Below are 16085 nucleotides of genomic sequence, written 5' to 3'. Positions count from 1 at the left end.
TCAGGACTAAGGTCTAACAAGACCAGTACAGAGATGAGTCCTCTATCAGGACTAAGGTCTAACAAGACCAGTACAGAGATGAGTCCTCTATCAGGACTAAGGTCTAACAAGACCAGTACAGAGATGAGTCCTCTATCAGGACTAAGGTCTAACAAGACCAGTACAGAGATGAGTCCTCTATCAGGACTAAGGTCTAACAAGACCAGTACAGAGATGAGTCCTCTATCAGGACTAAGGTCTAACAAGACCAGTACAGAGATGAGTCCTCTATCAGGACTAAGGTCTAACAAGACCAGTACAGAGTTAGTCCTCTATCAGGACTAAGGTCTAACAAGACCAGTACAGAGATGAGTCCTCTATCAGGACTAAGGTCTAACAAGACCAGTACAGAGATGAGTCCTCTATCAGGACTGGGTCTAACAAGACCAGTACAGAGATGAGTCCTCTATCAGGACTAAGGTCTAACAAGACCAGTACAGAGATGAGTCCTCTATCAGGACTAAGGTCTAACAAGACCAGTACAGAGGAGTCCTCTATCAGGACTGGGTCTAACAAGACCAGTACAGAGATGAGTCCTCTATCAGGACTAAGGTCTAACAAGACCAGTACAGAGGAGTCCTCTATCAGGACTAAGGTCTAACAGACCAGTACAGAGATGAGTCCTCTATCAGGACTAAGGTCTAACAAGACCAGTACAGAGATGAGTCCTCTATCAGGACTAAGGTCTAACAAGACCAGTACAGAGATGAGTCCTCTATCAGGACTGGGTCTAACAAGACCAGTACAGAGAGGAGTCCTCTATCAGGACTAAGGTCTAACAAGACCAGTACAGAGAGAGTCCTCTATCAGGACTAAGGTCAAACAAGACCAGTACAGAGATGAGTCCTCTATCAGGACTAAGGTCAAACAAGACCAGTACAGAGATGAGTCCTCTATCAGGACTAAGGTCTAACAAGACCAGTACAGAGAGTCCTCTATCAGGACTAAGGTCTAACAGACCAGTACAGAGATGAGTCCTCTATCAGGACTAAGGTCTAACAAGACCAGTACAGAGATGAGTCCTCTATCAGGACTAAGGTCTAACAAGACCAGTACAGAGATGAGTCCTCTATCAGGACTAAGGTCTAACAAGACCAGTACAGAGATGAGTCCTCTATCAGGACTAAGGTCTAACAAGACCAGTACAGAGATGAGTCCTCTATCAGGACTAAGGTCTAACAAGACCAGTACAGAGATGAGTCCTCTATCAGGACTAAGGTCTAACAAGACCAGTACAGAGATGAGTCCTCTATCAGGACTAAGGTCTAACAAGACCAGTACAGAGATGAGTCCTCTATCAGGACTGGGTCTAACAAGACCAGTACAGAGATGAGTCCTCTATCAGGACTAAGGTCTAACAAGACCAGTACAGAGATGAGTCCTCTATCAGGACTAAGGTCTAACAAGACCAGTACAGAGATGAGTCCTCTATCAGGACTAAGGTCTAACAAGACCAGTACAGAGATGAGTCCTCTATCAGGACTAAGGTCTAACAAGACCAGTACAGAGATGAGTCCTCTATCAGGACTAAGGTCTAACAAGACCAGTACAGAGATGAGTCCTCTATCAGGACTAAGGTCTAACAAGACCAGTACAGAGATGAGTCCTCTATCAGGACTAAGGTCTAACAAGACCAGTACAGAGATGAGTCCTCTATCAGGACTAAGGTCTAACAAGACCAGTACAGAGATGAGTCCTCTATCAGGACTGGGTCTAACAAGACCAGTACAGAGATGAGTCCTCTATCAGGACTAAGGTCTAACAAGACCAGTACAGAGATGAGTCCTCTATCAGGACTAAGGTCTAACAAGACCAGTACAGAGATGAGTCCTCTATCAGGACTGGGTCTAACAAGACCAGTACAGAGATGAGTCCTCTATCAGGACTAAGGTCTAACTAGACCAGTACAGAGATGAGTCCTCTATCAGGACTAAGGTCTAACAAGACCAGTACAGAGATGAGTCCTCTATCAGGACTAAGGTCTAACAAGACCAGTACAGAGATGAGTCCTCTATCAGGACTAAGGTCTAACAAGACCAGTACAGAGGAGTCCTCTATCAGGACTAAGGTCTAACAAGACCAGTACAGAGATGAGTCCTCTATCAGGACTAAGGTCTAACAAGACCAGTACAGAGATGAGTCCTCTATCAGGACTAAGGTCTAACAAGACCAGTACAGAGATGAGTCCTCTATCAGGACTAAGGTCTAACAAGACCAGTACAGAGATGAGTCCTCTATCAGGACTAAGGTCTAACAAGACCAGTACAGAGATGAGTCCTCTATCAGGACTAAGGTCTAACAAGACCAGTACAGAGATGAGTCCTCTATCAGGACTAAGGTCTAACAAGACCAGTACAGAGATGAGTCCTCTATCAGGACTAAGGTCTAACAAGACCAGTACAGAGATGAGTCCTCTATCAGGACTAAGGTCTAACAAGACCAGTACAGAGATGAGTCCTCTATCAGGACTAAGGTCTAACAAGACCAGTACAGAGATGAGTCCTCTATCAGGACTAAGGTCTAACAAGACCAGTACAGAGATGAGTCCTCTATCAGGACTAAGGTCTAACTAGACCAGTACAGAGATGAGTCCTCTATCAGGACTAAGGTCTAACAAGACCAGTACAGATGAGTCCTCTATCAGGACTAAGGTCTAACAAGACCAGTACAGAGATGAGTCCTCTATCAGGACTAAGGTCTACCAAGACCAGTACAGAGTCCTCTATCAGCACTAAGGTAGACCAGTACAGAGGGAGTCCTCTATCAGGACTAAGGTCTAACAAGACCAGTACAGAGAGAGTCCTCTATCAGGACTAAGGTCTAACAAGACCAGTACAGAGATGAGTCCTCTATCAGGACTAAGGTCTAACAAGACCAGTACAGAGATGAGTCCTCTATCAGGACTAAGGTCTAACAAGACCAGTACAGAGAGGTCCTCTATCAGGACTAAGGTCTAACAAGACCAGTACAGAGGAGTCCTCTATCAGGACTAAGGTCTAACAAGACCAGTACAGAGATGAGTCCTCTATCAGGACTAAGGTCTAACAAGACCAGTACAGAGATGAGTCCTCTATCAGGACTAAGGTCTAACAAGACCAGTACAGAGTTAGTCCTCTATCAGCACTAAGGTCTAACAAGACCAGTACAGAGATGAGTCCTCTATCAGGACTAAGGTCTAACAAGACCAGTACAGAGATGAGTCCTCTATCAGGACTAAGGTCTAACTAGACCAGTACAGAGATGAGTCCTCTATCAGGACTAAGGTCTAACAAGACCAGTACAGAGATGAGTCCTCTATCAGGACTAAGGTCTAACAAGACCAGTACAGAGAGGAGTCCTCTATCAGGACTAAGGTCTAACAAGACCAGTACAGAGAGGAGTCCTCTATCAGGACTAAGGTCTAACAAGACCAGTACAGAGATGAGTCCTCTATCAGGACTAAGGTCTAACAAGACCAGTACAGAGATGAGTCCTCTATCAGGACTAAGGTCTAACAAGACCAGTACAGAGATGAGTCCTCTATCAGGACTAAGGTCTAACAAGACCAGTACAGAGATGAGTCCTCTATCAGGACTAAGGTCTAACAAGACCAGTACAGAGATGAGTCCTCTATCAGGACTAAGGTCTAACAAGACCAGTACAGAGATGAGTCCTCTATCAGGACTAAGGTCTAACAAGACCAGTACAGAGATGAGTCCTCTATCAGGACTAAGGTCTAACAAGACCAGTACAGAGATGAGTCCTCTATCAGGACTAAGGTCTAACAAGACCAGTACAGAGATGAGTCCTCTATCAGGACTAAGGTCTAACAAGACCAGTACAGAGATGAGTCCTCTATCAGGACTAAGGTCTAACAAGACCAGTACAGAGATGAGTCCTCTATCAGGACTAAGGTCTAACAAGACCAGTACAGAGATGAGTCCTCTATCAGGACTGGGTCAAACAAGACCAGTACAGAGATGAGTCCTCTATCAGGACTAAGGTCTAACAAGACCAGTACAGAGATGAGTCCTCTATCAGGACTAAGGTCTAACAAGACCAGTACAGAGATGAGTCCTCTATCAGGACTAAGGTATAACAAGACCAGTACAGAGATGAGTCCTCTATCAGGACTGGGTCTAACAAGACCAGTACAGAGAGAGTCCTCTATCAGGACTAAGGTCTAACAAGACCAGTACAGAGATGAGTCCTCTATCAGGACTAAGGTCTAACAAGACCAGTACAGAGATGAGTCCTCTATCAGGACTAAGGTCTAACAAGACCAGTACAGAGAGGTCCTCTATCAGGACTAAGGTCTAACAAGACCAGTACAGAGATGAGTCCTCTATCAGGACTAAGGTCTAACTAGACCAGTACAGAGATGAGTCCTCTATCAGGACTAAGGTCTAACAAGACCAGTACAGAGATGAGTCCTCTATCAGGACTAAGGTCTAACAAGACCAGTACAGAGATGAGTCCTCTATCAGGACTAAGGTCTAACAAGACCAGTACAGAGATGAGTCCTCTATCAGGACTAAGGTCTAACAAGACCAGTACAGAGATGAGTCCTCTATCAGGACTAAGGTCTAACAAGACCAGTACAGAGAGGAGTCCTCTATCAGGACTAAGGTCTAACAAGACCAGTACAGAGATGAGTCCTCTATCAGGACTAAGGTCTAACAAGACCAGTACAGAGATGAGTCCTCTATCAGGACTAAGGTCTAACAAGACCAGTACAGAGATGAGTCCTCTATCAGGACTAAGGTCTAACAAGACCAGTACAGAGATGAGTCCTCTATCAGGACTAAGGTCTAACAAGACCAGTACAGAGATGAGTCCTCTATCAGGACTAAGGTCTAACAAGACCAGTACAGAGATGAGTCCTCTATCAGGACTAAGGTCTAACAAGACCAGTACAGAGTTAGTCCTCTATCAGTACTAAGGTCTAACAAGACCAGTACAGAGATGAGTCCTCTATCAGGACTAAGGTCTAACAAGACCAGTACAGAGATGAGACCTCTATCAGGACTGGTCTAACTAGACCAGTACAGAGATGAGTCCTCTATCAGGACTAAGGTCTAACAAGACCAGTACAGAGATGAGTCCTCTATCAGGACTAAGGTCTAACAAGACCAGTACAGAGATGAGTCCTCTATCAGGACTAAGGTCTAACAAGACCAGTACAGAGATGAGTCCTCTATCAGGACTAAGGTCTAACAAGACCAGTACAGAGATGAGTCCTCTATCAGGACTAAGGTCTAACAAGACCAGTACAGAGATGAGTCCTCTATCAGGACTAAGGTCTAACAAGACCAGTACAGAGAGTCCTCTATCAGGACTAAGGTCTAACAAGACCAGTACAGAGATGAGTCCTCTATCAGGACTAAGGTCTAACAAGACCAGTACAGAGATGAGTCCTCTATCAGGACTAAGGTCTAACAAGACCAGTACAGAGATGAGTCCTCTATCAGCACTAAGGTCTAACAAGACCAGTACAGAGAGGAGTCCTCTATCAGGACTAAGGTCTAACAAGACCAGTACAGAGATGAGTCCTCTATCAGGACTAAGGTCTAACAAGACCAGTACAGAGATGAGTCCTCTATCAGGACTAAGGTCTAACAAGACCAGTACAGAGATGAGTCCTCTATCAGGACTAAGGTCTAACAAGACCAGTACAGAGATGAGTCCTCTATCAGGACTAAGGTCTAACAAGACCAGTACAGAGATGAGTCCTCTATCAGGACTAAGGTCTAACAAGACCAGTACAGAGATGAGTCCTCTATCAGGACTAAGGTCTAACAAGACCAGTACAGAGATGAGTCCTCTATCAGGACTAAGGTCTAACAAGACCAGTACAGAGATGAGTCCTCTATCAGGACTGGGTCTAACAAGACCAGTACAGAGATGAGTCCTCTATCAGGACTAAGGTCTAACAAGACCAGTACAGAGATGAGTCCTCTATCAGCACTAAGGTCTAACAAGACCAGTACAGAGATGAGTCCTCTATCAGGACTAAGGTCTAACAAGACCAGTACAGAGATGAGTCCTCTATCAGGACTAAGGTCTAACAAGACCAGTACAGAGATGAGTCCTCTATCAGGACTAAGGTCTAACAAGACCAGTACAGAGATGAGTCCTCTATCAGGACTAAGGTCTAACAAGACCAGTACAGAGATGAGTCCTCTATCAGGACTAAGGTCTAACAAGACCAGTACAGAGAGGAGTCCTCTATCAGGACTAAGGTCTAACAAGACCAGTACAGAGATGAGTCCTCTATCAGGACTGGGTCTAACAAGACCAGTACAGAGGAGTCCTCTATCAGGACTAAGGTCTAACAAGACCAGTACAGAGAGAGTCCTCTATCAGCACTAAGGTCTAACAAGACCAGTACAGAGATGAGTCCTCTATCAGGACTAAGGTCTAGACCACAGACAGAGAGTCCTCTATCAGGACTAAGGTCTAACAAGACCAGTACAGAGATGAGTCCTCTATCAGGACTAAGGTCTAACAAGACCAGTACAGAGAGAGTCCTCTATCAGGACTAGGTCTGACCAGTACAGAGGTCCTCTATCAGGACAAGGTCTAACTAGACCAGTACAGAGATGAGTCCTCTCATCAGGACTAAGGTCTAACAAGACCAGTACAGAGAGTCCTCTATCAGGACTAAGGTCTAACAAGACCAGTACAGAGATGAGTCCTCTATCAGGACTAAGGTCTAACAAGACCAGTACAGAGATGAGTCCTCTATCAGGACTAAGGTCTAACAAGACCAGTACAGAGAGAGTCCTCTATCAGGACTAAGGTCTAACAAGACCAGTACAGAGAGAGTCCTCTATCAGGACTAAGGTCTAACAAGACCAGTACAGAGATGAGTCCTCTATCAGGACTAAGGTCTAACAAGACCAGTACAGAGATGAGTCCTCTATCAGGACTAAGGTCTAACAAGACCAGTACAGAGATGAGTCCTCTATCAGGACTAAGGTCTAACAAGACCAGTACAGAGAGGAGTCCTCTATCAGGACTAAGGTCTAACAAGACCAGTACAGAGGAGTCCTCTATCAGGACTAAGGTCTAACAAGACCAGTACAGAGATGAGTCCTCTATCAGGACTAAGGTCTAACAAGACCAGTACAGAGATGAGTCCTCTATCAGGACTAAGGTCTAACAAGACCAGTACAGAGATGAGTCCTCTATCAGGACTAAGGTCTAACAAGACCAGTACAGAGAGAGTCCTCTATCAGGACTAAGGTCTAACAAGACCAGTACAGAGATGAGTCCTCTATCAGGACTAAGGTCTAACAAGACCAGTACAGAGAGGTCCTCTATCAGGACTAAGGTCTAACAAGACCAGTACAGAGATGAGTCCTCTATCAGGACTAAGGTCTAACAAGACCAGTACAGAGAGAGTCCTCTATCAGGACTAAGGTCTAACAAGACCAGTACAGAGATGAGTCCTCTATCAGGACTAAGGTCTAACAAGACCAGTACAGAGATGAGTCCTCTATCAGGACTAAGGTCTAACAAGACCAGTACAGAGGAGTCCTCTATCAGGACTAAGGTCTAACAAGACCAGTACAGAGATGAGTCCTCTATCAGGACTAAGGTCTAACAAGACCAGTACAGAGATGAGTCCTCTATCAGGACTAAGGTCTAACAAGACCAGTACAGAGATGAGTCCTCTATCAGGACTAAGGTCTAACAAGACCAGTACAGAGAGAGTCCTCTATCAGGACTAAGGTCTAACAAGACCAGTACAGAGATGAGTCCTCTATCAGGACTAAGGTCTAACAAGACCAGTACAGAGATGAGTCCTCTATCAGGACTAAGGTCTAACAAGACCAGTACAGATGAGTCCTCTATCAGGACTAAGGTCTAAAGACCAGTACAGAGATGAGTCCTCTATCAGGACTAAGGTCTCTAACAAGACCAGTACAGAGATGAGTCCTCTATCAGGACTAAGGTCTATAGACAAGACCAGTACAGAGATGAGTCCTCTATCAGGACTAAGGTCTAACAAGACCAGTACAGAGAGGAGTCCTCTATCAGGACTAAGGTCTAACAAGACCAGTACAGAGAGTCCTCTATCAGGACTAAGGTCTAACAAGACCAGTACAGAGATGAGTCCTCTATCAGGACTAAGGTCTAACAAGACCAGTACAGAGATGAGTCCTCTATCAGGACTAAGGTCTAACAAGACCAGTACAGAGATGAGTCCTCTATCAGGACTAAGGTCTAACAAGACCAGTACAGAGATGAGTCCTCTATCAGGACTAAGGTCTCACAAGACCAGTACAGAGATGAGTCCTCGATCAGGACTAAGGTCTAACAAGACCAGTACAGAGAGGAGTCCTCTATCAGGACTAAGGTCTAACAAGACCAGTACAGAGATGAGTCCTCTATCAGGACTAAGGTCTAACAAGACCAGTACAGAGATGAGTCCTCTATCAGGACTAAGGTCTAACAAGACCAGTACAGAGATGAGTCCTCTATCAGGACTAAGGTCTAACAAGACCAGTACAGAGATGAGTCCTCTATCAGGACTAAGGTCTAACAAGACCAGTACAGAGATGAGTCCTCTATCAGGACTAAGGTCTAACAAGACCAGTACAGAGAGGAGTCCTCTATCAGGACTAAGGTCTAACAAGACCAGTACAGAGAGTAGCCCTCTACCAGGACTAAGGTCTTACAAGACCAGTACAGAGATGAGTCCTCTATCAGGACTAAGGTCTAACTAGACCAGTACAGAGAGTCCTCTATCAGGACTAAGGTCTAACAAGACCAGTACAGAGATGAGTCCTCTATCAGGACTAAGGTCTAACAAGACCAGTACAGAGATGAGTCCTCTATCAGGACTAAGGTCTAACAAGACCAGTACAGAGAGAGTCCTCTATCAGGACTAAGGTATAACAAGACCAGTACAGAGATGAGTCCTCTATCAGGACTAAGGTCTAACAAGACCAGTACAGAGAGAGTCCTCTATCAGGACTAAGGTCTAACAAGACCAGTACAGAGATGAGTCCTCTATCAGGACTAAGGTCTAACAAGACCAGTACAGAGATGAGTCCTCTATCAGGACTAAGGTCTAACTAGACCAGTACAGAGATGAGTCCTCTATCAGGACTAAGGTCTAACAAGACCAGTACAGAGATGAGTCCTCTATCAGGACTAAGGTCTAACAAGACCAGTACAGAGATGAGTCCTCTATCAGGACTAAGGTCTAACAAGACCAGTACAGAGATGAGTCCTCTATCAGGACTAAGGTCTAACAAGACCAGTACAGAGATGAGTCCTCTATCAGGACTAAGGTCTAACAAGACCAGTACAGAGATGAGTCCTCTATCAGGACTAAGGTCTAACAAGACCAGTACAGAGATGAGTCCTCTATCAGGACTAAGGTCTAACAAGACCAGTACAGAGGAGTCCTCTATCAGGACTAAGGTCTAACTAGACCAGTACAGAGATGAGTCCTCTATCAGGACTAAGGTCTAACAAGACCAGTACAGAGATGAGTCCTCTATCAGGACTAAGGTCTAACAAGACCAGTACAGAGATGAGTCCTCTATCAGGACTAAGGTCTAACAAGACCAGTACAGAGATGAGTCCTCTATCAGGACTAAGGTCTAACTAGACCAGTACAGAGATGAGTCCTCTATCAGGACTAAGGTCTAACAAGACCAGTACAGAGAGAGTCCTCTATCAGGACTAAGGTCTAACAAGACCAGTACAGAGATGAGTCCTCTATCAGGACTAAGGTCTAACAAGACCAGTACAGAGAGAGTCCTCTATCAGGACTAAGGTCTAACAAGACCAGTACAGAGATGAGTCCTCTATCAGGACTAAGGTCTAACAAGACCAGTACAGAGAGGAGTCCTCTATCAGGACTAAGGTCTAACAAGACCAGTACAGAGATGAGTCCTCTATCAGGACTAAGGTCTAACAAGACCAGTACAGAGATGAGTCCTCTATCAGGACTAAGGTCTAACAAGACCAGTACAGAGATGAGTCCTCTATCAGGACTAAGGTCTAACAAGACCAGTACAGAGAGGAGTCCTCTATCAGGACTAAGGTCTAACAAGACCAGTACAGAGATGAGTCCTCTATCAGGACTAAGGTCTAACAAGACCAGTACAGAGATGAGTCCTCTATCAGGACTAAGGTCTAACTAGACCAGTACAGAGAGGAGTCCTCTATCAGGACTAAGGTCTAACAAGACCAGTACAGAGAGGAGTCCTCTATCAGGACTAAGGTCTAACAAGACCAGTACAGAGATGAGGTCTCTATCAGGACTAAGGTCTAACAAGACCAGTACAGAGATGAGTCCTCTATCAGGACTAAGGTCTAACAAGACCAGTACAGAGAGGAGTCCTCTATCAGGACTAAGGTCTAACAAGACCAGTACAGAGAGAGTCCCCTATCAGGACTAAGGTCTAACAAGACCAGTACAGAGGAGTCCTCTATCAGGACTAAGGTCTAACAAGACCAGTACAGAGATGAGTCCTCTATCAGCACTAAGGTCTAACAAGACCAGTACAGAGGAGTCCTCTATCAGGACTAAGGTCTAACAAGACCAGTACAGAGAGGAGTCCTCTATCAGGACTAAGGTCTAACAAGACCAGTACAGAGATGAGTCCTCTATCAGGACTAAGGTCTAACAAGACCAGTACAGAGATGAGTCCTCTATCAGGACTAAGGTCTAACAAGACCAGTACAGAGATGAGTCCTCTATCAGGACTAAGGTCTAACAAGACCAGTACAGAGATGAGTCCTCTATCAGGACTAAGGTCTAACAAGACCAGTACAGAGAGAGTCCTCTATCAGGACTAAGGTCTAACAAGACCAGTACAGAGATGAGTCCTCTATCAGGACTAAGGTCAAACAAGACCAGTACAGAGATGAGTCCTCTATCAGGACTAAGGTCTAACAAGACCAGTACAGAGATGAGTCCTCTATCAGGACTAAGGTCTAACAAGACCAGTACAGAGATGAGTCCTCTATCAGGACTAAGGTCTAACAAGACCAGTAGAGAGGTCCTCTATCAGGACTCTAACAAGACCAGTACAGAGATGAGTCCTCTATCAGGACTAAGGTCTAACAAGACCAGTACAGAGATGAGTCCTCTATCAGGACTAAGGTCTAACAAGACCAGTACAGAGAGGAGTCCTCTATCAGGACTAAGGTCTAACAAGACCAGTACAGAGATGAGTCCTCTATCAGGACTAAGGTCTAACAAGACCAGTACAGAGATGAGTCCTCTATCAGGACTAAGGTCTAACAAGACCAGTACAGAGATGAGTCCTCTATCAGGACTAAGGTCTAACAAGACCAGTACAGAGATGAGTCCTCTATCAGGACTAAGGTCTAACAAGACCAGTACAGAGATGAGTCCTCTATCAGGACTAAGGTCTAACAAGACCAGTACAGAGAGGAGTCCTCTATCAGGACTAAGGTCTAACAAGACCAGTACAGAGATGAGTCCTCTATCAGCAAGGTCTAACAAGACCAGTACAGAGATGAGTCCTCTATCAGGACACTGGGTCTAACAAGACCAGTACAGAGATGAGTCCTCTATCAGGACTAAGGTCTAACAAGACCAGTACAGAGGAGTCCTCTATCAGGACTAAGGTCTAACAAGACCAGTACAGAGAGAGTCCTCTATCAGGACTAAGGTCTAACAAGACCAGTACAGAGAGGTCCTCTATCAGGACTAAGTCTAACAAGACCAGTACAGAGGAGTCCTCTCATCACTAAGGTCTAACAAGACCAGTACAGAGATGAGTCCTCTATCAGGACTAAGGTCTAACAAGACCAGTACAGAGATGAGTCCTCTATCAGGACTAAGGTCTAACAAGACCAGTACAGAGAGGAGTCCTCTATCAGGACTAAGGTCTAACAAGAACTAGCTAGAGAGGAGTCCTCTATCAGGACTAAGGTCTAACAAGACCAGTACAGAGAGAGTCCTCTATCAGGACTAAGGTCTAACAAGACCAGTACAGAGATGAGTCCTCTATCAGGACTAAGGTCTAACAAGACCAGTACAGAGAGAGTCCTCTATCAGGACTAAGGTCTAACAAGACCAGTACAGAGATGAGTCCTCTATCAGGACTAAGGTCTAACAAGACCAGTACAGAGATGAGTCCTCTATCAGCACTAAGGTCTAACAAGACCAGTACAGAGATGAGTCCTCTATCAGGACTAAGGTCTAACAAGACCAGTACAGAGATGAGTCCTCTATCAGGACTAAGGTCTAACAAGACCAGTACAGAGATGAGTCCTCTATCAGGACTAAGGTCTAACAAGACCAGTACAGAGATGAGTCCTCTATCAGGACTAAGGTCTAACAAGACCAGTACAGAGTTAGTCCTCTATCAGGACTAAGGTCTAACTAGACCAGTACAGAGGAGTCCTCTATCAGGACTAAGGTCTAACAAGACCAGTACAGAGATGAGTCCTCTATCAGCACTAAGGTCTAACAAGACCAGTACAGAGATGAGTCCTCTATCAGGACTAAGGTCTAACAAGACCAGTACAGAGATGAGTCCTCTATCAGGACTAAGGTCTAACAAGACCAGTACAGAGATGAGTCCTCTATCAGGACTAAGGTCTAACAAGACCAGTACAGAGATGAGTCCTCTATCAGGACTAAGGTCTAACAAGACCAGTACAGAGATGAGTCCTCTATCAGGACTAAGGTCTAACAAGACCAGTACAGAGAGAGTCCTCTATCAGGACTAAGGTCTAACAAGACCAGTACAGAGATGAGTCCTCTATCAGGACTAAGGTCTAACAAGACCAGTACAGAGATGAGTCCTCTATCAGGACTAAGGTCTAACAAGACCAGTACAGAGATGAGTCCTCTATCAGGACTAAGGTCTAACAAGACCAGTACAGAGAGAGTCCTCTATCAGGACTAAGGTCTAACAGACCAGTACAGAGATGAGTCCTCTATCAGGACTAAGGTCTAACAAGACCAGTACAGAGAGAGTCCTCTATCAGGACTAAGGTCTAACAAGACCAGTACAGAGATGAGTCCTCTATCAGGACTAAGGTCTAACAAGACCAGTACAGAGATGAGTCCTCTATCAGGACTAAGGTCTAACAAGACCAGTACAGAGATGAGTCCTCTATCAGGACTAAGGTCTAACAAGACCAGTACAGAGAGGAGTCCTCTATCAGGACTAAGGTCTAACAAGACCAGTACAGAGAGGAGTCCTCTATCAGGACTAAGGTCTAACAAGACCAGTACAGAGGAGTCCTCTATCAGGACTAAGGTCTAACAAGACCAGTACAGAGATGAGTCCTCTATCAGGACTAAGGTCTAACAAGACCAGTACAGAGAGGAGTCCTCTATCAGGACTAAGGTCTAACAAGACCAGTACAGAGATGAGTCCTCTATCAGGACTAAGGTCTAACAAGACCAGTACAGAGATGAGTCCTCTATCAGGACTAAGGTCTAACAAGACCAGTACAGAGAGAGTCCTCTATCAGGACTAAGGTCTAACAAGACCAGTACAGAGATGAGTCCTCTATCAGCAAGGTCTAACAAGACCAGTACAGAGAGTGAGTCCTCTATCAGGACTAAGGTCTAACAAGACCAGTACAGAGGAGTCCTCTATCAGGACTAAGGTCTAACAAGACCAGTACAGAGATGAGTCCTCTATCAGGACTAAGGTCTAACAAGACCAGTACAGAGATGAGTCCTCTATCAGGACTAAGGTCTAACAAGACCAGTACAGAGAGGTCCTCTATCAGGACTAAGGTCTAACAAGACCAGTACAGAGAGAGTCCTCTATCAGGACTAAGGTCTAACAGACCAGTACAGAGAGTCCTCTATCAGGACTAAGGTCTAACAAGACCAGTACAGAGATGAGTCCTCTATCAGGACTAAGGTCTAACAAGACCAGTACAGAGATGAGTCCTCTATCAGGACTAAGGTCTAACAAGACCAGTACAGAGATGAGTCCTCTATCAGGACTAAGGTCTAACAAGACCAGTACAGAGATGAGTCCTCTATCAGGACTAAGGTCTAACAAGACCAGTACAGAGATGAGTCCTCTATCAGGACTAAGGTCTAACAAGACCAGTACAGAGTTAGTCCTCTATCAGGACTAAGGTCTAACTAGACCAGTACAGAGATGAGTCCTCTATCAGGACTAAGGTCTAACAAGACCAGTACAGAGATGAGTCCTCTATCAGGACTAAGGTCTAACAAGACCAGTACAGAGATGAGTCCTCTATCAGGACTAAGGTCTAACTAGACCAGTACAGAGAGAGTCCTCTATCAGGACTAAGGTCTAACAAGACCAGTACAGAGAGAGTCCTCTATCAGCCAAGGTCTAACAAGACCAGTACAGAGAGAGTCCTCTATCAGGACTAAGGTCTAACAAGACCAGTACAGAGATGAGTCCTCTATCAGGACTAAGGTCTAACAAGACCAGTACAGAGATGAGTCCTCTATCAGGACTAAGGTCTAACAAGACCAGTACAGAGAGGAGTCCTCTATCAGGACTAAGGTCTAACAAGACCAGTACAGAGATGAGTCCTCTATCAGGACTAAGGTCTAACAAGACCAGTACAGAGATGAGTCCTCTATCAGGACTAAGGTCTAACTAGACCAGTACAGAGATGAGTCCTCTATCAGGACTAAGGTCTAACAAGACCAGTACAGAGATGAGTCCTCTATCAGGACTAAGGTCTAACAAGACCAGTACAGAGAGGAGTCCTCTATCAGGACTAAGGTCTAACAAGACCAGTACAGAGATGAGTCCTCTATCAGGACTAAGGTCTAACAAGACCAGTACAGAGAGGTCCTCTATCAGGACTAAGGTCTAACAAGACCAGTACAGAGAGGAGTCCTCTATCAGGACTAAGGTCTAACAAGACCAGTACAGAGTTAGTCCTCTATCAGGACTAAGGTCTAACAAGACCAGTACAGAGATGAGTCCTCTATCAGGACTAAGGTCTAACAAGACCAGTACAGAGATGAGTCCTCTATCAGGACTAAGGTCTAACAAGACCAGTACAGAGATGAGTCCTCTATCAGGACTAAGGTCTAACAAGACCAGTACAGAGATGAGTCCTCTATCAGGACTAAGGTCTAACAAGACCAGTACAGAGATGAGTCCTCTATCAGGACTAAGGTCTAACAAGACCAGTACAGAGATGAGTCCTCTATCAGGACTAAGGTCTAACAAGACCAGTACAGAGATGAGTCCTCTATCAGGACTAAGGTCTAACAAGACCAGTACAGAGAGGAGTCCTCTATCAGGACTAAGGTCTAACAAGACCAGTACAGAGAGGAGTCCTCTATCAGGACTAAGGTCTAACTAGACCAGTACAGAGATGAGTCCTCTATCAGGACTAAGGTCTAACAAGACCAGTACAGATGAGTCCTCTATCAGGACTAAGGTCTAACAAGACCAGTACAGAGGAGTCCTCTATCAGGACTAAGGTCTAACAAGACCAGTACAGAGATGAGTCCTCTATCAGGACTAAGGTCTAACAAGACCAGTACAGAGATGAGTCCTCTATCAGGACTAAGGTCTAACAAGACCAGTACAGAGAGGAGTCCTCTATCAGGACTAAGGTCTAACAAGACCAGTACAGAGCGGAGTCCTCTATCAGGACTAAGGTCTAACAAGACCAGTACAGAGATGAGTCCTCTATCAGGACTAAGGTCTAACAAGACCAGTACAGAGAGAGTCCTCTATCAGGACTAAGGTCTAACAAGACCAGTACAGAGATGAGTCCTCTATCAGGACTAAGGTCTCACAAGACCAGTACAGAGATGAGTCCTCTATCAGGACTAAGGTCTAACAAGACCAGTACAGAGATGAGTCCTCTATCAGGACTAAGGTCTAACAAGACCAGTACAGAGTTAGTCCTCTATCAGGACTAAGGTCTAACAAGACCAGTACAGAGATGAGTCCTCTATCAGGACTAAGGTCTAACAAGACCAGTACAGAGATGAGTCCTCTATCAGGACTAAGGTCTAACAAGACCAGTACAGAGAGGAGTCCTCTATCAGGACTAAGGTCTAACAAGACCAGTACAGAGATGAGTCCTCTATC

This window comes from Pseudoliparis swirei, chromosome 4, assembly GCF_029220125.1.
Source record: "Pseudoliparis swirei isolate HS2019 ecotype Mariana Trench chromosome 4, NWPU_hadal_v1, whole genome shotgun sequence".
NCBI lineage: Eukaryota > Metazoa > Chordata > Actinopteri > Perciformes > Liparidae > Pseudoliparis > Pseudoliparis swirei.
The sequence above is the reverse complement of the archived record's forward strand: the minus strand, read 5'-3'. Positions refer to the sequence as shown.